The following is a 26,504-nucleotide window of genomic DNA, read 5'->3' as shown; positions in this document are numbered from 1 at the left end:
ATGAAATTTTATCTTGGTTTATTGGCAAGGTAACTAATAAGTGCTCTCTTTTATACATTTTACCTAACATAGAGGGGCCACATTGCTATCTGAAGACCTGTCTTATATCTGTTTTCTTTGACTAAAGCTATTTCTGATCTTTAACAATGTTTCCTAAATATATTTCAGATTTAAGGCTATTGTTTGATTTTTACTAGTACTACTAAATCAAGCAGACCTGTGATTAATTGTATTGTATACTACAGATTCTAAATTGTACTTTAAAATTTAAACTTAATTAAATGTAAAGCTTAGGAGAGCACTTCACCAAGTTGGTGTTCTCCACTAAAATTGTAACAATAGTCTCCTTCAGATTTATATAGAATTAAAAAAAATTGTTTTTTACTTATTTATGTCTTCCATGTTTTATAACTGGATAAAGGTAACCTGTTGTGAATAAGTTTATATATATGTATTACTCTTTACACAGGGATGGGAATTTAAATGTATTTTTGGAAGGTATTAAGGAGAGCCTGATCTGTTTAAAGTTTGACATGAAAACATTCTACCACCTTTTACACAAAAGAGATCTTAAGAACTCTTAATTTTTCTGTTTGATTATGTTTCAGATGTAATATATTATATTACCTGATATTCAGAGACTCAGGAAATAATACATGAGAACTTCATAGAATGATATTTTTAAAGGAGGTGAAGATCAGATTCAGAAATAAAAACACTTTTTAAGATTTGTCAAGATGCTATCCTCACCTTAAGGCTCTGCCTCACATCCTTCTCCATGTTAGGATGGCTTTGAAGTAGGCTAGATTTAAGCTTATTTAAAATTGTGTTTAAAAGATACTTTTTTTGTTGTTGTAAAGTTATTTGTGATATCAAAGTAAACAGGATGTAACACAAAATTTAAGTAAAGATTTGGGTAAATTATAAAATATATTTAGTTTTATAAAAGATTTTTATAAGTAAAACTTGTATGTAATTGAGTTGACAAACATGGGTTTTGGGGGAGACTAACTGGACATCAAAGATACATTAATGTTCATTTTGTATTTTCCATGTAATACTTTAGAATTGTTGCCTGTTAATGTTTTACAGAAATACTACTTGTAACAGAACAAACTGAATTAATTTGAGACAATAAGTTATCACCTATTGGACAGATGAGATGCAATGCTAATTTGCAGTATTAATACTGACTCTAATTTTAACAAAGGTGTAACTGTGAAATTATAGATTTTGAAGTTATAACTCACTACTCCCACTTTATGTGTGGTGAAACTGGTATGCTGGGTGTTTAAAGCCAAATATTTGGAGATCAGATTCAAGGATATAAAAGGGCTATGGGAAAGGCAGCCAATATTTTTGTCTTTGATCTGTAAATTCAGCTTAAACCCAGAGAAGACTGGTACCACTCTAAGGGTTCTACAACACCAGTCTCCTGATCTGCTGATGAATGCGATTGAGAAGACCCTAGAGAAAAGGAAGTCAACCAGTGCACACTCTGTAAAAAGGAGTCATTGGAAAGGGAAATGTCCATGATGCTTCCAAGAGAAGCCACGAATAGTTAACAAGACTCTGACCCATCCTGGCAGATGGCATCACTGGTAGAGGAAAGTGGAAGGACCAAAGTTTTGCACACACCCTCTAGAGTGATCTCTGAGGAATCTTAACTGACTCATAAAAGTAGACACATACAAGGTCAGTTCTGATCACATTGGTCTGAAACACCTGGCAGGAGAGTATAGCTCAAGCACAGTCCTACACGAACATTTAAAAGGAAAGATATTTTAAAAAATGTAATTTGAGATGTATATTTGTGTCAGCCCTACCAAAAGTGAATAAAGTTGAAAACTATAAGGGAAGGGCTTCTTGTGTGGGAGTACCTAATAATAATGATCATAAGTTTTTCCTGAGTCAATTTGAGAACCACAAACCTTCCTAACCTCCTGCATTGATAAACTTGATCTATTTTTCACTGATGCAATTATGAGTTACTCACTTCATGGTTTTCAGAGATTAGATGATTTTTGGGCTGATTGTTTACAGAAAAAGTGATGCTTTTCTTTCTCATTTATTGTTGTCTTACCATGATCCCTGCCCTATGTGTGCCTTGTCCAGTCACCTGCCATTTGCCACTGTGGACCTTTGGCACCCTTAAATGTCCATGGCCCACCTGTTAGAGAAAAAGAACTTTTGGTCACTTCCTCCAACTGTGCCCTCTCAGCAGGAAACAGCTGGGATGTCATTGCCCATTTTTCCATAGAAATGGAATATAGAAATTGACAGTGGGGAAATGTAACAATGGTTCAATTTATGCTTGAATATAGCCCTTGCTGCACTGCCACTTTGTCTTATTTTTTAAATGAACATGTTTCTTTTTCTTCCTCTCCCTAATTCTATTTCCTCCCCATCTTTAGTCTCAGGGGAAACAAGATTACCTTTCTTCCCCATCCTAGGCAGAATTATCTGTTCTTCAACATATACCCACTACAGAAGTTATCACAAATGACTATCTCCCAATTAACAGGTGAATCACAACTCCAAACAAAACACCTGGAAATTAGCCTTTGAATCTCCTCTTTAAAAGCGCCCCCCCCCCCCCCCACCATTACCTTGATTAGCAGAATCCCAGCCTCTGGGACAGAAGTCCCCTATATTTTTCCTTTTCTAGGATAGCAATAAAACTTCTTTTAACTTGTCCTCAAAAAAAAAAAAAAAAGGAAAAGAAAGAGATAGAGTAATGAAACAAGTTGGGGTTTTAGATTATGTAACATAACACATAAGTCATCCTCATATGAAATATTAATACAAGGATGTGAACAAGTAGTTAAAAACAAAATTCACAATTTGTCTTGGGAAAGTGGAAATAAATCTCTATTCATAAACTGATGCACAGAAGATGCTATTTTATTACTTCTTTTAGATTCAAATACAACTCCTACCAGACATCCAGAAAATAAATTTCTCAGAGTTTACTGGAAACTTCTGATTTCTGAGTTGTCCAAGAGTTTTGGAGGCTTATGTGGAATTCCCCATACAAGAGACTGACCTCTAATTGCAGTGTATTGAGATCAATGTTCTGATTTGTCCAAAGTCCCTTGGTGTCTGGAATATTAGCAACTCTGCATTCATGCCACCCTTATAGCACAGTCTATTAGTTTTTATTTCTCCCATAACAAAATATCACAAACCAAGCTCAGAACAGAACACCAAAATTATCTCACACTTCTATAGGTCAGTAATCCAGTTTGGCTTGGATAAATTTCTCTGCTCCAAGTTTCACAGAACTGAAAGGTGACAGCTGGCAGACCTCTTATTGGGAGGATCAGTAATGATACACTTCTAAGCACATTCAGGTTATTGGCAGAATCCTCTAACTGATGCTTTTAAGACTGATGTCCAGTTTTCTAATTGAATGCCCTTAGGGGCTGGGAGCTGGCTGCTTCCATGTATTTGTACACAGACCCTTTGTTTCAGAGTCAGCAAGGGTACATCAAACATCTCTCATGCATAGATTTCTCTTCCACATTTTCTTTTGCCATATCTCTTAGATTCTAGAAAGATATCTTATTTTTAAGATCTGATGGGATCAGATATTTCCTACCCAGTTGGCTCTGGGGAATCTCTATTTGAAAGTGGGTACCTTAATTACATTTACAAAGTCAGTTCACAGCACTAGATTAGTGTTCAATAGGTAACTGGAGAAAAGGATTCTGGGCCATCTTTTAGATTTCTACCTCTCACATATGAATATTTTGAGTAAGGCCAGGAACATTTATTTAGGCTTTGCTTCACCCATGGATTTGCATAACTATCCCATTCTTAGGTTTTATCTTGTTCCGGGATTCCTCCAGGCGATAAGAATTCCTCCTCATCTGTAAACCATAGAAATCTTTACTGTCCTTGGTTTGCAGTAAATCAGTCCCCTCTTGTTCTTTTTTTCTTCCCCAAACATAATCTCAATGAAGTGAAATTCCAAAAATGTTGAAAATGTGTGTTTCACTGGTTTACATTTTAGAAGTTCTAAAATCCCATGCTATCAATTCCTATGAGGAAAAAAAACAAAAACAAACAAACAAAAACCCTCTGACTACATTGCTATGATAGGAAACAAATAGAAAAAAATACAAGTTAAGATATCAAGAATTATCTTGACATATTGAAAAAACAGTTTTGTGGTATCATTAGTTTTTTATTGAAATTGATCTAAAATTATGTCTCTATAGACAGAATGCTAAAGATTAAAGTTATATATCCAATCACTAGAATTTACACAACAGGAAAAATTTTAAAAATGCTCTCAATATGATTAAGAAAGATTTAGGTACCTGTATTAGTTTGCTGCTGTTACTATAAGAAAATATCGATTCTGGTCTTGGAAATCAGGATTGGTCCTCATTTTCTTGGTGTTAAAGATTAAACACCCAAAAAACCTTGAGGCAAGTCTAGAAAACAAGTTTTATTTAAAAGACAGAACAAAGGTAGTTGCTAGTCAGGAGAAGAGCCCAGACCCAGAGCTGGGGCCAGTAGGAGGGGGTGTGTCTTATTCCTTTATGGATCTCGGGTTTCTTCCTATCTTGCCTACTGACCAAAAGGCAGGTAAAAAACACCACCCATGGAGTAATCATTTGTAACTCCTTGTTTTGGGAGGTGATTTCCCAGAGGCTTAATCTTGAGGTAGGGGAAGTGCTCTGGAAATGTTTGAATTTCATGTCCTTGTCTTTGAATTGGACTCCATCTTTCTGATCTGATTATTTATTATCTACACCATCTGTCCTTTGCTCTTTCTCAATATCACAAACTGAATGGTGTAAACAATAGAAATTTATTATTTCAAAATTCAGTTTAGAAATCTGAGATCAAGATTTTGACAGTATAATGCTTTTTTCTGAAGTCACCAAGGAAAAATTGATTTGCGGCCACTTCCTAGCTTCTGGTATCTCCTTGGATTGTGCCAGCATAATTCTAATCATCACAGGGCATTCTCCCTATGTGAGTGTCTATCTCTGTGACCAAATGGCCTCTACTGATAAGGACAATAGTCATATTGGATTAAAGCTCATCCTAATGACCTCATTTTAACTTGGTTACCTTTGCACTAAGCTTATTCATAAATGATGTGGCATTCTCAGGTGTATAACCCGATGTTTTGTAAGATATGGAAAATGAAAAACCCAAAAATTGGGAGGCCTGGGAAGAGGGAGTGAGAAAAAAGGCCATACATTAATAACATTGATTCTTTCCAATACATCCTTTCACAGTGACAGGACAATCTCTTAGAAGGAAGCAAATATCACCCAGTGACAAAACAATCCCAGGAAGGAGATATCCATCATGCCTAAAATGGCAGTCTCTGGGAGGAAGCCAAAGCATTGATCCTTCCCCAAATAAATTCTTTCCCAGTGACAGTACAATAGGACCCTGAAGGGAAAGAGATAAGCACTGAACACTGACCCCAGACCCTCCATTCTTTCCCAAGTCAAAACATTGCCCAGTAAAAAAAAAAAAAAATTCAAATTCTCACAACCTGTTTCCTGAGTGCCAAACTAACACCCTCTGTCAATAATTAAATCAACGCTCAGTATAACACATATAAGCACAGATTCCTCCTTTGGCCAGTGGCTTATTTTCCATCAGGAAAGTGTGTCTACCAGATGCATGTATCCACTGCTGAATAAAGGTTTTGCTGACCCATGGGGTTTGTACCCAGCTTGGTCATTTTGTGATAACACACTATACTTACATATTTACTTTTCTTTGTATCACAAAGAATATTGTATTTAGAGTTCAAATTGATTTTAAGTTCTGTTACTTAAGTCCAGTATTCAAGTTATCCCATATTTGGGAGGAAGATGGAGATTGGGAGACAAACTGAGGAAGGCTGAGTATAAAGCAACCTCTTTATAAACTCATAGCTTGCTCTCCCTTCCAACACTCTTCTAGGATAAGACAACTAGAAATATTGCCCTACTATTAGAACCTAAAGGTAAGTCCAATGAGAACTGAGAGTAAAAGTAAAGTGGGAAAATCCAAGTTTTGTGGAAGAAGGTGTAATAACAGGTTCTCTTTTGTACATGTGTGTATGATGGGCTTTGATAAGGTAAAATCCTCATGGGTTAAAATAATGATTACCTCTCCAAAACAAACAAGCAAGCAAACAATAAAAACAATAATAACAAAAACAAATCCTGCCATATAATTTTTTTTATTTTTGCTTTTGATGGAACAGTAAGCCTAGTAAAGAAGCCCTAGTAAATCTAACAAAAATGTTAAATGATGTTTCTCCAGGCTATTTGGAGCTTACTAAATGAAAGATATTAGTTTTCCCAGTTTTTAGTCCACATGTTTTGAATCTAATAACTCCACAATCTGCACTGGCCATCCCCTACATTAACACTCACTATTCCCCACTAAGGGATTGCAAACACATGTATATCATTTCTCAAGTTCTAATATTGCCCCTCCTGAAAATGATATATGGTGAGCTCAGAAAGAGATAGACAAAGAACAGGCAGGAGCACCCTTCAACCTAGTACCTTTTTATCTCTAGGCAGTCATGGACCTACTCATTTGGTGATATTGTTCATATAATTTCTACCTAAGGGATTCCATAATCTTGCCGTGGTGGAACACACCTGCAATCACACCAATGCAGGAGGCTGAGGTAAGAGAATTGTGAGTTCATGACCAGCCTCAGCAACTTAGAAAGACTCTGTCCCAAATTAGACATTAAAAATAAAAAGAACTGGAAATGTAGCTCAATGGCAGGGTGCCCAAGATTGAATCCCTTGTATAAAAAAAAAAAAAATACCATATTCTCTTCTGTCATCATACTTCTATATAATATTAAATTTACAATTCAATGAGCAGCTCCCTTTTTTGAATCTTGATATAAATTCTGCAGGCTAATTTAGCAGCTCACTTCTCAAATGTTGCCACAAAATAATTTACTACAATAATTTGACTAGAGTAGACAGGAACCTGGATGAGGATGAGAGAGACATTGGGGCTTGCCTGGAGTGTAGGAACCATTTGGAAGCTGCTTTCAATTTAACCCAAATTGGAATTTAATCATGAACAGATCTTCTTAATTTACCTAAAGAACACAAAAGCACAAATCACAGAATCTGTGTTTTTTCCCCCTTTCTTTTTTCCATATCACATAGTGCACCTGCAATAGAAGAGAGTTTTGCATTGCAGATAGCACAAATCCCCTTCACAGAAACTTGCCCTCCTTACAACATGCTCTGGTGTTTACAATGTTCTTATTTGATTTGCTGTGGTGAAGTTTTATCTCCAGAAAATCCTTCTAAAATGCATAAGTATAAGTTATCTAAAAATTTCTAACAGGCAGAATGCAAACCTCATGAATTATCTCAGCTATTTATTCAGGAACGAAGTTTCACACCAGAAAGGGATTAATGACACTGGTGAACTCACTTTCCTGGTGGAAAAAGAGCCACTGAAAAAAGCCACTGGGTTTATATATGTTATTTTGTAGGGGGTCTAGTGAACATATCAGTTCCCTCGGCCTCTCAGGAATTTTAACTTTTTTGGGGTGGGGTCTGTGGGAAGTGTCTGGAGAGGATTTACTTTGAAGGAGATCAGCATCTCCTGGAGATGGTTACTTTAGGGGTTATAAAACACTTCCTCCCCATCTGCAACCAGCACCTGGAAAACATTTGTCTTAGGAGATGAAGGCCTTCAGTACAAGGCCTTCTTTTCACTCCCTTTTTCCCAGGCTACATTATCTTGGGGACTTTTTCATTTTCCATATCCACTAATGGTTTCGGAGGTCTCAGTTCATAGATGGTCATCTCCATTTCTCAGGGTTTGAGGTAAGGCAGAACAACATGGTGGAAGGGTGTGGCAGAGGAAAGCAACTTACATGATGATCAGAAAGCAGAGCAAGATTCCACTCTCCAGATACAAAATATATACCCCAAAGCCACACCCCCAAGGACCCATCTCCTCCAGCCACACCTTACCTGACTCCAGTTACCACTCAGTTGTATCTGGCACAAAGCAGAAACACTAAATAGAGTCATTAAATATATTGATAAATAATTCAATGGAGTCTAAAATTATGAAGAGAGGGAGTAGCGAAGAGAATTTTATTCTACCTCTTTAATATCACTTAGGATGTATTAAATTTAATTTTCACAACTTCTAGAAGATAATACAAACATTAAAGGGAAATATCTTTTAGTTTTGGGGTGAGAAGAAAAATTTTGGGGGATGGGTAGTCTGAGTACAAGCCCTAGGTGTAAGAAGTCAGAAATGTAGTGGTAGGATCTAAACCCAATGGGAAAGGAGATAAAACCCACTTAAAAAGTAGGTAGAGGACACAGAAATATGCATTCTACATTACTTCTTAATAATGACCAACTTTAACACTTTCGACAATCAAATTTTGCAAATATATAGTTAAAAGTTGCAGAAAAGGGCATTTTCCCAAATCTATCCTCTTTTTCTGAGTTGTTATATCCTTACTATATTCGAACATTAAGTATCTGGTTGAAACACCTCACTCATTGTCCCGGGTTCAACTTGAGTCTTCAAATGGACTGTAACTTGAATGAATCAGACCTGAAAATGAAAGATGTTTGTTCAAAATATATTCCTGCCTTACCATTTATAGTAGATGACCAAATTTGCAGAACTTGAGAACTTGGAAAAATTGGTTACTTATGCTTTATATTCATAGTGTCTATCAATAAATCTCTTAGAAACGTTATTCCTTACAATATGTCATTTGTTGTATTCAAATAATATAATACAAAAATTTTCATTGCATTCTCCTCAATTGCTGTTACCAGATATTTTTGTCCTTGTTCATCTCTACTTTTTTCCTGACATTGGTGATACATATCGTCAAGAAGAATGTTCCTCATTCCCAGGGGCACCTGCTACTCTGACCACTAGATTGGGCAATCTTTTAAAAACTCTTTTTAAAATCAGGGATTTCTTTCACATACATTGATTCTACAGTGAACCAGTTCAGAAATAGCCAGTCACTTAAAAATTCCCTAGGAGATCACAGCCAAAATCTAGGTCATTTTCTGAGCATCTGTTTCAAAAATAGAGAAAGGTAAAAAAAGATCAGAATCAAAACTAGACTCTACCCTGAAGCACCAGTTTATTTTATATAAGTTTATTTTATTTTATATAAAATGAAGGCTCCTTTGTCTCCTCTTTAAACAGAATTCTTCAATCTCTTTCTTTCTCTATGTATATAGATAAAAGACAAAAACCATTTTTTTATTTATGATACAGTGTCTTCAAATATAACTTGCCATATGTTTTTCTATTAAGAGGAATTAATTTAATAAATCTGAATGATATTGTGTGTGTTTATGACTGTGTACTAGGGTAGAGTTTTGATAATTTAAGTACTCCTTTAGAAGAAATCACATAACAAGCTAGATTCAGACAAATGGTGGGTTTGAAAAATATCATCTCCATTTATTCACGGTGTGAACTTTATCCAAATCCATTTCCTCATCTGTAAACTGGTGCAATAATACCTCCCTTGTGTATCTCATTTGAGGAAGGAATGATAACATTTAAACAATACATCAAACAGAAAATTAAAATGAAGCTTTGTAATCATCATTATGGTCTTCTTATATTATTTCCTAGGTTACCCTTGCAAGTCATCCTGGCAATTCTATTAAGCTCAGTATCAAAAGGGTTTGGGATTGCTAAATCCATCAATATTATGGTTTTGAGAGAAAGTATTATTTTAAAAAGAACACAGGAAGTATAAAATATCAGCTATTTAAAAAAGTACCAGTCGAGTGAGGCAAGATGGCTGCTGAGTGAGATTCTCCGTGATCCATATTCTCTCATAAACGCACTAAATTGAGCAGATATTTATGAACCAAAGTACTTTCATGAGAGCTGAGAAAGCTGAGTGAGAGACCATAGAGCATGGTTTTAGTTTAACAAAAAGAAAACACTCTTTGAAGAAGGCCAGAAGGAAAGTGCTGTCAGTGTCAAACCTCCCCAAACTCCAAGCAGAGCAACAATGAGATATATGAATCCCTTTTGGGGTGGGGAGGAGGAAGCTTTAGACTTGAAACCCCATACAGGTGTGCCACAGTGAGACTGCTACTGGGTAGATCCCCATGATCCCTACCACGAGGCTAATATTCACAAAATAGACCAGTAAAACAGCATTAGCCAGGCAGCAGACATAACCTATCAACACTCTGCTAACTCAGGTGGCAGAAAAATGAAGCCACAGTCCAATTGCTTGGGAGCAGGGCACAGAAGTTACCATAGGACATTCTCTTGGAGTGTAGTGAGATCCAACACCATGGACCAGAGATCACAGATTGGACTTCTCGACCTACATTCGCAGTAGGCAAAGACCTGCAAAACAGTGAGACATAAACAGGCTACATGATTTTCAACCTTGAAGTAGGCCTGGGACGCATTCCCCTATCCTTAAAGTGTGCAGGTTCCTGAACGTATGATACCCTGTGTAATCCAGTTTATCAGCCACCTTGATGACCACGTGACTGACTCTGATATTCACTTCTGAAACATGGAAAGCACAGCTACTGCTAGGCCAGTGCTTGCAGATGGAGTATTAGAAACACCTGGAACCAGGCAGAGAACTGTGCTCTAGTGGGATGGACTCATGAAGCAACGTTTTGTATGTGTCCCCAGTGCACCCCTAAGATTGTGCAAATTCTTGCAGTTGTGGAGTTCAGGCAAAATCCAACTTAGTGTCAATCTAAGTGGCCAAGGCACTGCGTTCACCAATATCACCGAGACCTCAAATAGCAGGTCATTTGCTATTGGTAGGACAGAGCAGTTAGAATAGGACTTGGATCATTAACTTAATGTCAGGGAGATAAAACTTAATCTAGATTAGATTCTAGCAGCTCCCATCCCCAGACCTGCCTGTGAATGGAATCTGTGGAAAAGCCCTGGCGCCAGGGAAAACATGTCTAGCTAGTACCATGTGTGATTGGTTTCAGTGGTCTTAGGCCAGGAGTATACCTCAAGAGTAGGCAGCCCATAGCATTAAGAGCCTTAGTTTTATATCAGTGTTGGACTGGTCACAGCAGACTGTGGCCTCAGAGGTCATGGCAGACTATGGTCTCAGCTTGGTGGTACTGATGATCACAGATAAGGCATAAGAGACTGCGGTTTATCTACCTTAGTGATTCTGTCCAGAGATGAGAAGAATTCTGCAAGGCCTGACCAGTCTGGTAACTATGAACAAAGAATCTGGGCCCACCTTATCCCAAGGGAGAGGATTGTAGAGATGGATTCCCCTTTTGTCACGAGCAAGAATAGAATCAAGTTTGGTTCCAACAAGTGGATTTTATTCATGCAATACATACTCAACTTAACATTCCTAATAATAGCAAGTCACAAATACATTGAAGATTCGGAATCCACTCTAATACAGAAATAGTGACAATACGCTAAGAGCACACTACTGATAAACTTGGGCACGATTCAGTGCTGAGATAGTAGAAGTGATGATGAAAGGCTCTGAGAAAACAAGCAACCCGCCTAAAATTTTTGAACAAACAGGCAAAATGAAGCCAGATGAAGACAATTGGAATGAATATTTAATCCTTTGATGCCCAGGAAATTTCACATGGCTGCAAATATCAAGAACTTTCAGGAAAACATGATCTCAGCTAATAGGTAAAATAAGGTACCAGAAGTTGACTAGATAATAATCACTATGGAAAAACCCTCTCTTGGAAAATTTAAAGCAGTTACCTTAAGGATACTCAACAGGTTCCAGAAGAAACACACACACACATACACACACACACAGAGAAATGATTCAATGTGCTAATAAACTAAAAAAAGAGAATCAACTTAAAATATCAAATAAATTATTGAGCTGAAAAAAACAGTAAACAAAATTTTCACTAACTTGAATGCCTGAGAAGCAGGATAGATCAAAAAGAAGAGAGAATTAATGAGTTCAAAGACAGACTATTTGAAAATACAGGAGAAAAAGAAAAAAAGAATTTAAAAAGCCTATATCAACTTTGGGCAGTGCTAAAAGAGCAAATATTCAGGTTATTGGATTAAAAGAGGGACTTGAGAATTCCAAAAGGATAGAGAATTTATTCAGAGAAACAATGGAAACTTCTCAAACCTAGAGAAGGATAAAAATGCCTAGGTATAGGAAGGTCAAAGGTTGTCAAATAAACTTAACCAAGTCTTTCCAAAACATCTTATAATCTCTCAAATTTGTAAGATAAAGACAAAATTCTTAAGATTTCAAGAAAATATAAGTAAAAAACACACAGATACTTGTGTCATAATTTACCTGACAGCAGAAATACTATAGGCCAGGGGAGAATTAAAAGAGATTCTTATAGCCCAAATGGAAAAAACAAAAACAGAAAAACAAAACTGCCAAGAAAACACACTGTTCACAGCAAAAATATCAGTTAGAAATGAAATAAAGCCATTCCTAGACACACAAGACCTGATATAACATCTCCACCTTATAACTATATGTATGTATGTATATGTGTATGTGTGTATATATATGTATATATAGTACTTAAAACTGAAAGAAAGAACTAATGAATAAGAAGAAAACATTGGAAGGTATAAAACTCACTGGTAAATGTAATTACACAGATGAATTCGGAATACTCTAATAGTGAAACCTGGTACATACATCATTCACATCTTTATTATGAAGATTAAGAAAGGAGACAAGTAATAATGGTAACTATATTATTGTATTACTAGATAGATTGTATAGAAAGATTTAAAATACAATATCAAAAATTCAAAATGTGGGGAGAAATGGAGGGCCAAGGGTAGTTTTCTTACTAGTTTCTCTTTCTGTTCTCTCTCTCTCTTTCTCTCTCTCTCTCTCTTTCTCTTTCTCTCAGTATCTGGTATCTGATCATGTTCAGTTATCATTATTTTAAAATAGTTTGCTTTAATCGAAGATGATTTTGTAAGACTCATGGTAAACACTAAGTCAAAATCTAAAATAGATAAAGCAAAAATAATAAACAAAGAATTAAAAAAATTGCCAGAATATATCATTTAATCACAAAGGAAGGCTGCAAGAGAGTGAGAAAAAAATAAACTATAATAAAATTAGAAAACACTTTATGAAATGACTGTAGCAAGCCTTCATCTATCTATAGTTACCCTGATGGATTAAATTCTCAAATTTAAAAATATACAGAAAAACTACAGGATTCAAAAAATAGATCCAACTCTATGTTGCTTACAAGAAACACATAGACTGTAAGTAAAGGTATGGAATGAAATATTCTATGCAAATGAAATTCAAAAGAAGGCAAGAGTGGCCCTACTTAGATCAAACAGACTTTAATTCAAAAGCAGTAAAACAAGACAGGGCATGTCATTGTATAATAATAAAGAGATTATCAGCATAAAGAAAGAGATTAACAGCATAAATAAATATAAATGCATTCGAAATACATAAAGAAAATATTAATATACTTAAAGGGAGATATAAACTCCAATCAATCATAGGTGCTAACATTAATGCTCTACTTTCAGTGATGGACAGATTGTCTAGACAGAAAATGGACAAAGAAACAATGGAGTCAAATTGCACCCTGTATCACATGTGATACACAAGGATTACTATCGGCCCATTAAAGGGAATGTAATCCTGTCACTTGTGACACATGGATGGAACTGGAGACAATTATGTTAAGTAAAATAATTCAGGCACAAAAAGAAAACTATTATGTGATCTTACTCATGGATCAATAAAAGCTGAACTCATAAAACTTTATAGTAGAATGTGGTTAGGGAGTGGGGATGGGGAGAAGGAATGGGGAAAGAATATCATTGGGTGCTAAGTGACACCTAGAAGCAAGAAGTTCCTGGTTTGTTATTGCACAGTAGGATGAATATAGATAGTAGTAATAATGTACTGTACATTTCAAAAGGCTAAAAAATTACATTCAAATTTTTACCATAAATAAATACTAAGTGTTTTACTATATAGATGTATATGACTCGATAAAAATATTTCACCATGTATAATGAATCAAAGCATCTCATTAGCTCATTTTTGTGTTTCTATATATCATTTAAAATCAATTTAAGTTAAAAAGTAAAATTACCAATTATTTATGTATGAATTCAAAAATGTCCTTCGTTGGCAACAACTAGCGATTGAAAAAACTGACTAGTAAATAATATCTTAATATATCCAAGTATTGGAGTTATCTCTAGGTATATATTTCAGAGCATGTCCATGGAGACACCCATTTAAGGAAGTTTATTTTATTAGAATGTAGCTAAAATTCACAAACATACAAATCATCACAGCAATTATCCTAACTGGATAATTTTTTTTCTTTTGATAAAAACTTGATGTTTATTTGAACCTGAAAGTTACTTCCCCAAAATGGCAAATACAGTGAAGATTGATCCATACCTTAATTTACCATGAGACACATACCTACATACTCAGTTTGTATTTTTTCTCATTATTTAGTTTCATTCTCATGAATACTAGCTACAGTAGCAGCAAAAATGAATGAGCATACTATGCACACAACTGTTTACTTCTTTTTTATTTTTCATTTTTTCTGGTGCAAGGGATCAAACATAGGGCCTTGCACATGCTAAGCATGTGCTTTACCACTATACTACATCCCCAACCCTCCACTGTTTTCTTTTAAAGCTCAATGCAAAAATCAGCATAGCAAGTTAGAACACTAAAAGAAGACACGAGCTTGTGTTCATTAACGAAGATACAGTTATTATTTGGATCATGTTTTTTTTATTTTGATACTTTTTAACAAAAGTATCTGGTATTTATTTGAAGAAATTGGAACTCTGATAATCTACAACTATTAATCAGAACCTCCTTTAGCTTATGCTATTCATTCTTGACTCTCAAACATGATGATAGGATTTTTATAAAGTCTGCTTGTACATGGCAAGTTTCAGTACCAGTATATAGGGTTAATGGTGGGTAATACCAAAGAGAATGGCAATGATTTTATTATTTCCAATTCAACAATCTTCTAGGTGATTTGCCTTATGGCTTGGTCCTTTGTATTTAAATCTTTCTTATGAATATGTAAATCTGAATCTCTTTTAGCTAAATGCAAAAGGATTTTAATCCAGATCGAAAACAAACCAACTATAGTTTCAGCAGCAGTGAGAAGTTTCTCTCATTAATTTTTCTGTATTTTTGTAATAATATGACTTTGAGAAATTCTAAATTGGAGGAACAAATTAGCCAGTAGGAGAAAGAGAGTTAATGACTTATTTCTATTACTTTTTCTTGATTTTCACTACCATAAAACAGCTATTTCTTTTCCATGCCAGAGAATATCAGCCTTTTGAGCTTCCTTTTTCTTTTGAAAAAAAATTTGAGATAAAATTTTATACTAAAAAAAATCAAGAGAATATTTTGATAAATTTTTAGTATATTTGGAGTGTTGCACATCCATTATCATTAAAAACCCTGCACTATATTGTGTTGTTATAAAACATTGTTTTTTAAAAAAAGGCAAAAGAGTAAAGAACAGTAAGTACTTATTCACAGAAGTTTTATATTAACCTTCACATTTACCATTTCAAATTTTCTTCATTTTTTTCTGACAGATTCAATTTATCCTTAGTGTTACTTTCTCATTCCAATATAGCTTCACTTTTTGCCCTCTCTCCTTGTCAAATATATTACATTTTTATGTGATAGATCTAACAATACAATTTTATAGCATTGTTTTATATAATTGATTTTTAATCTCATTAAGAGAAGTAAAAAAAGGAAAGATGTAATTTTGCTATTATTCCTATTGCCTTTATCACTGCTTTTTGTTTGTTTTGGGTACCAGGGATTGAACACAAGGGCATTTAACCACTGAGCCACATTCCTAGTCCTATTTTGTATTTATTTAGAGACAGTCTCATTGAGTCACTTAGTTCCTCACTTTTTCAGAGGCTAGCTTTGAACTCGAGATTCTCCTGCCTCAGCCTCCTGAGCCACTCAGATTATAGGCGTGTGCCACCCAGTCAGGCCCTACCGATACGCTTTATTTTCTTCTCTTTCTTTCATTTTTTCTTTTTTCTTTCTTTCTTTTTTTTTTTTTTTTTTTTTTTTTTCATGTGGACTTGAATTGCTTTCTGGTGTCATTTCACTTAGGTCTGCAAAACTCTCTGAACACAAGTCTGATAGCTTTCTCTTCATGTTCTTCTCTGGGAATGTTTTTGTTTCACTTTGACTTTTTGTTAGTTTTGTTGGATGTAGGATTCCTGGCTAAGAGTTTTGGGTTTTCAGTTTAGACTTTCAACACCTTGAATATTTCATTTGATAGCCTTTTGAGTTTCTGATTATAAACCATGTGATGAATTAATTGAGTTTTCTTTATACATATTTGTGGCAAACTTTTATTTTGATGCTTTTAAGAGTTTTTATTTTTGCTTTCGGCATCTTTGTTATAATATATCTGGATATATAGCTCTTCAATTATGATAACATGAAATTTATTAAGACTGATAAAGGTAGAGATTGTAATTTTCAAGACATTTGTGATGATTTTTGCCATAATAACTTTCTAAGTATTTTCTGTTTCTTCCTCTCCTTTCCTAATAATGATGTCCCACATTTCTCTGTGGTACTGTTCATTTTTCTTCATTATTTTTTGTTTACATATTTTAGGTTTCATAAATCATATTAATTTATCTCCAAATTTGCTGAGTCTTTCCTAATCTGCTATTCATTCTCCAAGTTATTTTGTCTTCATTTCTATTATTGTAGCTTTTAGATCTGGAATTTCTAATTGATTTATTTTTTATAATTCCTATACCTTTATTTATATAATAATTTTGTTCATACATTGATCTACTGGTTCTTTGTACCTTGTCTTCTTTACCTCTTGGTATATATTTAAGATTTAAGACATTGTGTTTAAAGTATTTACCTACAAGTCCAAAGTCTGTGATTTATCATAGAGTTTATATCTATTTATTGATTTTCTGTACATGGGTCTGGTTCCTAAATTTTTTTTATAATTTATTTTTATTGTAAACAAATGGGATACATGTTGTTTCAGTTTGTACATGGAGTAACAGCATACCATTTGCATATTCATATATTTACATAGAGTAATGATGTTTGATTCATTCCGTTATTTTTTTCCTTCCCCCCCACCCCTCCCACCTCTAATTTCCCTCTATACAGTCCCTCCTTCCTCCATTCTTGTCCCCCTCCCACCCCCCCATTAAGTGTCATCATCTGTTTATCAGTGAGATCATTCCTCTTTTAGATTTTTGAGATTGGCTTATCTCACTTAACATGATATTCTCTAATTTCATCCATTTGCCTGCAAATGCCATAATTTTATTGTTCTTTATAGCTGAGTAAAATTCCATTGTATATATATGTACCACAGTTTCTTTATCCATTCATCAATTGAAGGGCAACTAGGTTGGTTCCATAGTCTGGCTATTGTGAATTGAGCCCCTATGAATGTTGATGTGGCTGTATCTCTGTAGTGTGCTGATTTTAAGTCCTTTGGGTATAGGCCGAGGAGTGGGATAGCTGGGTCAAATGGTAGGTCCATTCCAAGTTTTCTAAGGAATCTCCACACTGCTTTCCAGAGTGGCTGCAGTAATTTGCGGTCACACCAGCAATGTATGAGTGTACCTTTTTCCCCACATCCTCTCCAACACCTATTGTTGCTTGTATTCTTGATAATCGCCATTCTAATCGGAGTGAGATGGAATCTTAGTGTAGTTTTGATTTGCATTTCTCTTCTTACTAAAGATGTTGAACATCTTTTCATATATCTGTTGATTGCTTGTACATCTTATTCTGTGAAGTGTCTGTTCATTTCCTTAGCCCATTTGTTGATTGGATTATTTGTATTCTTGGTGTAGAGTTTTTTGAGTTCTTTATAGATTCTGGAAATTAGTGCTCTATCTGAAGTATGAGTGGCAAAGATATTCTCCCACTCTGTAGGCTCTCTCTTCGCATTGCTGATAGTTTCCTTTGCTGAGAGAAAGCTATTTAGTTGAATCTATCCCAGTTATTGATTCTTGATTTTATTTCTTGTGCTATGGGAGTCCTGTTAAGGAAGTCTGATCCTAAGCCAACAAGGTGAAGATTTGGACTTACTTTTTCTTCTATAAGATGCAGGGTCTCTGGTCTGATTTCAAGGTCCTTGATCCATTTTGAGTTGAGTTTTGTGCAGGGTGAGAGATAGGGGTTTAGTTTCATTCTGTTGCGTATGGATTTCCAGTTTTCACAGCACCATTTATTGAAGAGGCTATCTTTTCTCATTGCATATTTTTCGCCCCTTTGTCTAGTATTAGAAAATTGTATTTATTTGGGTTTGTGTCCATGTCCTCTATTCTGTACCATTGATCTACCTGTCTATTTTGGTGCCAATACCATGCTGATTTTGTTACTATTGCTTTGTAGTATAGTTGAAGTTCTGGTATTGCGATAACCCCTGTTTCATTCTTCCTGCTAAGGATTGCTTTAGCTATTCTGGGTTTCGTATTCTTCCAGATGAATTTCATGATTGCTTGCTCTATTTTTGTGAGGTACATCATTGGGATTTTAAGTGGAATTGCATTGAATCTGTATAGCACTTTAGGTAGTATGGCCATTTTGACAATATTAATTCTTCCTATCCAAGAACATGGGAGATCTTTCCATCTTCTAAGGTGTTCTTTAATTTCTTTCTTCAGTGTTTTGCAGTTTTCATTGTAGACATCTTTTACCTCTTTTGTGAGATTGATACCCAAGTATTTTATTTTTTTTTGAGACTATTGCAAATGGAGTTGTTTTCCTCATTTCCCTTTCAGCTGTTTCGTCGCTTGCGTATAAAAATGCTGTAGATTTATGCGTGTTGATTTTATAGCCTGCTATTTTGCTGAATTCATTGATGAGGTCTAGAAGTTTTCTGGAGGAGGTTTTTGGATCCTCTAAATATAGAATCATGTCATCTGCAAATAGTGACATCTTATGTTCCTCTTTTCCTATTCGTATCCCTTTAATTTCTTTAGTCTGCCTAATTGCTCTGGCTAGAGTTTCGAGGACAATGTTGAATAGAAGTGGTGAAAGAGGACATCCCTGTCTCATTCCCGTTTTTAAAGGGAATCGTTTCAGTTTTTCTCCATTAAGAATGATGTTGGCCATGGGCTTAGCATAAATAGCCTTTACAATGTTCAGGTATGTTCCTACTATCCCTATTTTTTCTAGTGTTTTGAGCATGAAGGGGTGTTGTATTTTGTCAAATGCTTTTTCTGCATCAATTGAAATAACCATATGATTCTTATCCTTAAGTCTATTGACATGATGCATTATGTTTATTGATTTACAAATGTTGAACCATCCTTGCATTCTGGGAATGAACCCCACTTGATCGTGGTGCATAATTTTCTTAATATGTTTTTGGATACGGTTTGCCAATATTTTGTTAAGGATCTTTGCATCTATATTCATCAAAGATAGTGGTCTAAAATTTTCTTTCCTTGATGTGTCTTTTCCTGGTTTGCGTATGAGGGTGATATTAGCTTCATAGAATGAGTTTGGTAGAGTACCCTCCTTTTCTATTTCCTGGAATACTTTGAGAAGTATTGGAATGAGTTCTTCTTTGAAGGTCTTGTAGAACTCAGCTGAGAATCCATCTGGTCCTATTTATTTTCTGTACACAGGTCTGGTTTCTTGTTATACCTTCTGTTTTTGTTTTTGATTTTGTGTTTGTGCTTTGTTTTTGATTTTTGTCAATTTTTGTTTGTTTGAATCCTCAATGTTGGGTTAAACACTAATCAGGGCCTAGAAAATTTGACAGTGAGATAAGGTCTCTATGAGAATGTGGTAATGAGGGAAATGAAGAGGGGGAACTGGCCACTCAGCTTATCCCCAGTCCTTGGGAGAGGATCTGAAGAGAGTGACCTTGGATGTAAAGAAATGCACTCATGAAATATCTGAAGAAAGCCACCTGTGCAGAGCGCATGCAACCTAGCCTATATATTCTCTCTTTTAGAATGGTCTGGTGAGGAATTTCAGCAAAATGATGAATGGAAGTGGTTTTAGTGAGATAATCACAGTGATCAAAACACTCCACAAAAAAAATTTAGAGGAGAGAAAGTTTATTTGGGACTCATGGGCCAGTCCACAGACAAGAGACTCCATTGCTTTGGGCCTAAGATTAGGCAACATATTATGGGGGAAGGGTCCAATGAAAGAAAAGTCTCAGCTCATACCAGGCCAGGGAACAGAGAGAAGGATAGGGAAGGGGCCACAGGGAAGATGCAACATTCAAGGGCATGCCTCCAGGAACCACCTCCTCCAACCATTCATCCAGTAACAACTCAGTTCATAATCCATTCAAACAAGGGTGGATAGATTAGGTTACATCTCTCATAATCTAATCATTTACTTCTGAATATTCATGCTTAACAGGAGCTTTTGGGAGACATTTTATATGTAAACCATATCAGAAGTGATACTTATTTGCTTATTTTAAAGGTGATCTTTTCAAATTTTTAATAAAACATTTGTTGTTCTCTGTGGCTGTCTATAAGAAAATTATCTCAGAGTTAAAAATATTCGAATTGAGAATATTTACTTCTTTTTTAAAAATTTGGGGAATTTTAAGTGGGATTCATTAAATTACATGAAATATGTGGCCTAGATGGGTTTCAATAATCCCTTCAGAGTTTTCTTTTTTAATACATTAATATAGTGAATACATGCTTTATCTTGGACATGATAACAAAATACTATGAACTGAGTGATTTATAAATAATATAATTTTTTTTCTCACAGTCCAAGATCAAGGAACCAATAGATTCCATGCCTGCATGTTTGCTGAGGACCTGCTGAGGACCTGCTTTTGCCTCAGCCTCTCAAGTTGCTGGGATTACAGGCACGTTCCACAGTGTCTGACTCTGAGCCTCTTTACAAGGGCACCAATCCTACTCATAAAAGCCACGGGTCACACCTATTAGTAACATCATGTTGGGAATTACAATTTCAAAATATACATTTTGGGAGGACATACACCTAAACTTTAAAGCCAGATATAAATTGATTTCTCCAGGTCGAACTTCAGTATAGACCAAGAAAACCTAGAACAAAAGATTAACTCAGAATTGTTTCTATTTTGTAAGTGTCCTTATGTAGGGATGAAATGATTTGCAGAATTCATTAAGCAAAGTGCATAAAGTCTGTAAATATCTTAAGAGTAAAATTCTTTTTACATACATACCCCCCCAGTGAACCACCACCTAAAGTAGTACCTAATATCCAGAAGTTCTATCATGTCCTCTTCCAATTCAATTCCCAAACCAGAAGTAACAATTCTTCTAATTTCTATCACTACTGATTAGGTTTACCACTTCTTGAACTTAATAGTAAATCACATACTATGTATTATTTTGTGTCTGACTCATTTTGCTCAAAAAGTACATATGATATTTGTCCATTTTGATTTATGTACCAGTGCTTCATTTTTAGTGTGTGGGGATATTCCTTTATATGAATATATATTATATATAAATCAATAAATGGATCTGTGCTTACCGAGTTTTCTGGGGAGTAGGAGCAAAGAGAGAATTACGTATACTCAATGAAAAACGGGAGAGCAACTTAAGAAAGGAAAGTGAAGAGTCATTATTAGACTGTAATGCAAACTTATCAAAACCTCAACCAGTTCTTCAAGAGGGCTCAAACCAAATATTGCCCAGTAAGAGTTCAGCATTGCTACAAAATGGCTATGTCCACAACCCTTTATTATTTAGGAGTTGCTCCTAAAAGACATTGACCTATTGCCTTGCTTATTATATTGTTGGGAAGCCATTCAAACATCTCTGATACTATCACATTACTGTTACATGGTGTAATAAGCGTGTTCAAATTTCTTTTTTTTTTTTTTATTTTTATTTATTTATTTTTTTATTTTAAATTTTTTATCAGTATTCCCTTTTGGGGGGACATTTTACTGTTCAAATCACTCCATACTTGCCCCCCTCCCTAACCCTAACTCTAACCCTAACACTAACCCTTCCCTCCCCCCCATTATGTGTCATCCTCCACTTATTAGCGATATCATTCGTCCTTTGGCTTTTTGAGATTGGCTTATCTCACTTAGCATGATATTCTCCAATTTCATCCATTTGCCTGCAAATGCCATAATTTTATCATTCTTTATGGCTGAGTAATATTCCATTGTATATATATACCACAGTTTCTTTATCCACTCATCAATTGAAGGGCATCTAGGTTGGCTCCACAGTCTGGCTATTGTGAATTGAGCAGCTATGAACATTGATGTGGCTGTATCTCTGTAGTATGCTGATTTGAAGTCCTTTGGGTATAGGCCAAGGAGTAGGATAGCTGGGTCAAATGGAGGATCCATTCCAAGTTTTCTAAGGAATCTCCACACTGCTTTCCAGAGTGGCTGCACTAATTTGCAGCCCCACCAGCAATGTATGAGTGTACCTTTCTCCCCACATCCTCGCCAACACCTGTTGTTGCTCGTATTCTTGATAATCGCCATTCTAATTGGGGTGAGATGGAATCTTAGGGTGGTTTTGATTTGCATTTCTCTTATTACTAGAGATGTTGAACATTTTTCCATATGTTTGTTGATTGCTTGTAGATCTTCTTCTGTGAAGTGTCTATTCATTTCCGTAGCCCATTTGTCGACTGGATTATTTGAATTCTTGGAGTAGAGTTTTTTGAGTTCTTTATAGATTCTGGAGATTAGTGCTCTATCTGAAGTATGATTGGCAAAGATATTCCCCCACTCTGTAGGCTCTTTCTTCGCATTGCTGATAGTTTCCTTTGCTGAGAGAAAGCTTTTTAGTTTGAATCTATCCCAGTGGTTGATTCTAGCTTTTATTTCTTGTGCTATGGGAGTCCTGTTAAGGAAGTCTGATCCTAGACCAACAAGGTGAAGATTTGGACCTACTTTTTCTTCTATAATCTGCAGGGTCTCTGGTCTGATTCCGAGGTCCTTAATCCATTTTGAGTTTAGTTTCGTGCATGGTGAGAGATATGGGTTTAGTTTCATTCTGTTGCATATGGATTTCCAATTCTCCCAGCACCATTTGTTGAAGAGGCTATCTTTTCTCCGTTGCATATTTTTGGCACCTTTGTCTAGTATGAGAAAATTGTATTTATTTGGGTTTGTGTCCGTGTCTTCCATTCTGTACCATTGATCTACCTTTCTATTTTGGTACCAATACCATGCCGTTTTTGTTACTATTGCTTTGTAGTAGAGTTGAAGATCTGGTATTGCAATACCCCCTGTTTCACTCTTCCTGCTAAGGATTGCTTTAGCTATTCTGGGTTTCTTATTCTTCCAGATGAATTTCATAATTGCTTGCTCTATTTCTGTAAGGTACATCATTGGGATTTTAATTGCAATTGCATTGAATTTGTATAGCACTTTAGGTAGTATGGCCATTTTGACAATATTAATTCTTCCTATCCAAGAACATGGAAGATCTTTCCATCTTCTAAGGTGTTCTTTAATTTCTTTCTTTAGTGTTGTATAGTTCTCATTGTAGAGGTCTTTCACCTCTTTTGTGAGATTGATTCCCAAGTATTTTATTTTTTTCAAGGCTATTTTGAATGGGGTAGTTTTCCTAATTTCTCTTTCTGAAGATTCATCACTTATGTATAAAAATGCGTTGGATTTGTGGGCATTGATCTTGTAACCTGCTACTTTACTGAATTCACTTATGAGTTCTAAGAGTTTTCTGGTGGAATTTCCAGGTTCCTCTAAATATATAATCATGTCATCAGCGAACAGGGATAGTTTGAGTTCTTCTTTTCCAATTCGTATCCCTTTAATTTCTTTGGTTTGTCTAATTGCTCTGGCCAGAGTCTCAAGAACGATGTTGAATAGAAGTGGTGAAAGAGGGCATCCCTGCCTTGTTCCAGTTTTTAGGGGGAATGCTTTCAGTTTTTCACCATTTAGAATGATATTAGCCATGGGCTTAGCATAAATGGCCTTTACAATGTTAAGGAATGTTCCCACATTCCCTATTTTTTCTAGTGTTTTGAGCATGAAAGGGTGCTGTATTTTATCAAATGCTTTTTCTGCATCTATTGAAATAATCATGTGATTCTTGACTTTAAGTCTACTAATATGGTGAATTACGTTTATTGATTTCCTGATGTTGAACCAACCTTGCATCCCTGGGATAAAACCCACTTGATCATGGTGCACTATCTTTTTCATATGTTTTTGTATGCGATTTGCTAAAATTTTGTTGAGAATTTTTGCATCGGTGTTCATTAAGGATATTGGTCTGAAATTTTCTTTCCTTGATGAGTCTCTGTCTGGTTTAGGTATCAGTGTGATATTGGCTTCATAGAATGAGTTTGGGAGGGTTCCCTCCTCTTCTGTTTTATGGAATACTTTGAGAAGTATTGGAATGAGCTCTTCTTTAAAGGTTTTGTAGAACTCGGCTGAGAACCCATCTGGTCCCGGACTTTTCTTTGTTGGTAGGCTTTTGATGACTTCTTCTATTGCAGTACTTGAAATTGGTCTATTTAAATTATTTATGTCCTCCTCATTCAGTTTAGGCAATTCATATGTCTCTAGAAACCTGTTGATGTCTTCGAAATTTTCTATTTTGTTGGAGTATAGATTTTCAAAATAGCTTCTAATTATGTTTTGTATTTCAATCCTGTCTGTTGTGATATTTCCTTGTTCATTCCGAATTTTAGTGATTTGGGTTTTCTCTCGTCTTCTCTTTGTTAGTGTGGCTAAAGGTTTATCAATTTTGTTTATTTTTTCGAAGAACCAACTATTTATTTTGTCAATTTTTTGTATTGTTTCTTTTGTTTCAATTTCATTGATTTCAGCTCTGAGTTTAACTATTTCCTGTCTTCTACTACTTTTGGTGCTGTTCTGTTCTTCTTTTTCTAGGGCTTTGAGCTGTAGTGTTAGGTCGTTTATTTGTTGAGTTTTACTTCTTTTATTAAATGCGCTCCATGAAATAAATTTCCCTCTAAGTACTGCTTGCATAGTGTCCCAGAGATTTTGATATGATGTTTCTTTGTTCTCATTTACCTCTAAGAATTTTTTAATTTCCTTCCTAATATCTTCTGTTATCCATTCATCATATAATAGCATATTGTTTAATCTCCAGATGTTGGAATAGTTTCTGTGTTTTACTCTTTCATTTATTTCTAACTTCAATCCATTATGATCTGATAGAATACATGGTAGTGTCTCTATCTTCTTGTATTTGCTAACATTAGCTTTGTGGCATAATATATGGTCTATTTTAGAGAAGGATCCATGTGCTGCTGAGAAGAAAGTGTATTCACTCTTGGTTGGATGGTATATTCTATAAATGTCCGTTAAGTCTAAATTATTGATTGTGTTATTGAGATCTATGGTTTCTTTGTTCAATTTTTGTCTGGAAGATCTGTCCAGTGGTGAGAGAGGCGTGTTAAAATCACCTAGTATTATTGTGTTATGGTCTATTTGGTTTCTGAAATTGAGAAGGATTTGTTTGACATACATGGATGAGCCACTGTTTGGGGCATAGATGTTTATGATTGTTATATCTTGCTGATTTATGCTTCCCTTAAGCAGTATGAAATGTCCTTCTTTATCCCTTCTGACTAACTTTGGCTTGAAGTCCACATTATCGGAAATGAAGATGGATACTCCAGCTTTTTTGCTGAGTCCATGTGCATGGTATGTTTTTCCCCATCCTTTCACCTTTAGTCTATGGGTATCTTTTTCTATGAGGTGAGTCTCTTGCAGGCAACATATTGTTGGATCTTTCTTTTTAATCCAGTCTGCCAGTCTATGTCTTTTGATTGATGAATTCAGGCCATTAACATTCAGGGTTATTATAGAGAAATGATTTGGTTTCCCAGTCATTTGGTTCATTTTTTAAATTTTGCTTATTTATTTGTTTGACACAACTTGGTTCCTCCTTTATTTGACAATTCCTTTAGGATAATTCCTCCCTTTGCTGATTTGCTTCTTTGTTTTTCATCTCTTCCTCATGGAATATTTTGCTGAGAATGTTCTGTAATGCTGGCTTTCTTTTTGTAAATTCTTTTAGCTTTTGTTTATCATGGAAGGATTTTATTTCATCATCAAATTTGAAGGTAAGTTTTGCTGGGTATAAGATTCTTGGTTGGCATCCATTTTCTTTCAGGGCTTGAAAAATGTTGTTCCAGGCCCTTCTAGCTTTTAGGGTCTGGATTGAAAAATCTGCTGATATCTGTATTGGTTTCCCCCTGAATGTAATTTGGTTCTTTTCTCTCACAGCCTTTAAAATTCTGTCTTTATTTTGTATGTTAGGTATTTTCATTATAATGTGCCTTGGTGTGGGTCTGTTGTAATTTTGTGTATTTGGAGTCCTATAAGCCTCTTGAACTTGATTTTCCATTTCATTCTTCAGATTTGGGAAATTTTCTGATATTATTTCATTGAATAAATTGTTCATTCCTTTGGCTTGTTTCTCTAGGCCTTCCTCAATCCCAATAATTCTTAAATCTGGCC

The sequence above is a fragment of the Sciurus vulgaris genome, assembly GCF_902686455.1.
Source record: "Sciurus vulgaris genome assembly, chromosome: 10".
Classification (NCBI taxonomy): Eukaryota; Metazoa; Chordata; class Mammalia; order Rodentia; family Sciuridae; genus Sciurus; species Sciurus vulgaris.
Note: the sequence above shows the minus strand (reverse complement) of the source record.